Raw genomic sequence first — 2055 nt, 5'->3', positions numbered from 1 at the left:
TCCCCCTACACATGTGGGAAGTACTCAATAGTCTGCGCATCTCATTACTTAACGATCAAGGCGATTCCATTGATAAGTGGGAGTTTTCATTTATCGCCCACTGTATGAAATCTTAATGCATTTCCCAATACGTTCATCACTCAAGCGAATATGACAAACGATTATGAAGAGTCAAGGCTCACCACCCACCTTGTTATTCATTTGATAAAAAATACAAAACACAAATGATGAAGTTTTGATTGTATTTTCCTGTCTATTGTCAATTTTACTATTTTACAAAATATAAAACTTGTTAGCTGAAATATACACTTTTCAGAATTACTTTTAATTTATAGCCCTTGCCAAATGTTGAGAAAAAAAATCATTATTGAAGTTCGACCTTCACTTTGTTCTATTGCTACATCATATAACTCCATATGTACACTGCAATTTCGGCCGGAAACACAATTAGACAACATTCGCTAGATATGAATGGTTCCAATGGATGCTGCAAAATAGTTTATGGTGTATTTCAAAGGGAGGGAGTTTGTCACTCCATCTTCCGTGTGATAGTTATATTGCAATTTTTCATCTCCTAATAACAATATATTCAATGAGCAAATAAAACCTTTTGCATTTTATCTGAAAATGATATGTCTTTTCTCAGACAGACAGACAGACAGACAGACAGACAGACAGACAGACAGACAGACAGACAGACAACTTACAGGCAATGCCGTAAATACTTTTTTTTTAAATTATTCAAAATCTATCTAAATAAACTACGCTCAGAATTTTGTTCACAATATTCCCAAATGGGACAACAGAACAGTGTCACTTTTACCAAGCAAAACCTTACTGTTGTAATCCGGAAATGGAATTGCGAAAACGCAACAGACGAATACCTTTACTCGTTTGATCAAAGTTTATAGCACCTGAGTACACCTACTTACTGTCCACATAATTTCTTTTTTAAAGACGTTTATAGTAGTGTGAGTCATTATTATAGAGGTTTAAATAATAGTTATTGTGATTCGTACCCATACTTACTTTACGCATACTTCAGGATTTTTTTCCGAATTTCGAACGCCAATAATAGAATTTCAGTTTGTATGATTCGGCATTGGAGCAGATCACTGAATACGAGAGAGATAGAACGGGGAGATAGACAAAAATCATATAAAGAGATAGATGGACAGAAGTAAAGAGTGGGGAAGGGAAGGAGACAGACAGATAGACATATGTGCGTGTGTGTATATGTTGTCGTTGTGTGTATATATGTATGTGTATATGTATGTGTGCATGTGTTTGTGTAAGTATTCAAAGTATACACACTCAATGTATACGCATACTCAGAACGTGAGTATCTCGAGCTAATCTACAGGTAGCGTAGTCATGCTGGGAAGGACATGTACAAAAGAAATATGGCGTAACTTTGCTAGAGCATTGACTTAGGGGAAAATAATACTCATTCGAACATGTTATTAAAATTACTATCGTGGATAAAGTATAATACTAACTGTAATAAGAGTAAAGTCGTTATACTAGGCAGGAGTATATTACAACAAAAATCAATATCTTTTGCAAATCCGCTAGAAAATGAACAGAATCAAAGGATCTGAATATGACCTGTGGATAGTAATCGATTTTAGCATAAGGTCTTTGACCCGAGATTCAATACTCTGTGTAGTTAACATCACATTTAACTATTGAGAACAAGATATGCGCAGAAAGTGTTATCAAAGAGTAATTCTTTTAATTATTAAATATTGCTTTTCAAAGACACGAGTAATGAAGTATAGTGAAGTGAAAGTAGTGATGTAAGATGACTTTTTAAATATTTTAGTAGTATACTATATTTTATAGTATGAGACACTCCATTACGATATACTGATCGGCAAAATGTTTTCGATGTCTTTAATGTGCACTCAATCTGATCAAAATCTGATGTAGTGAACTGGGCACGATTTGCTTTATTAACCTCCTACTTTTATTGTCATTTGTGTTTAGTTTATGTGAGCGTCTTGTATCTACATCTGACTGACTGACTGACTGACTGACAGGCAGACAGACAGA

The sequence above is a fragment of the Glandiceps talaboti genome, chromosome 20 (genome assembly GCF_964340395.1).
Source record: "Glandiceps talaboti chromosome 20, keGlaTala1.1, whole genome shotgun sequence".
Taxonomy (NCBI): domain Eukaryota; kingdom Metazoa; phylum Hemichordata; class Enteropneusta; family Spengelidae; genus Glandiceps; species Glandiceps talaboti.
Note: the sequence above shows the minus strand (reverse complement) of the source record.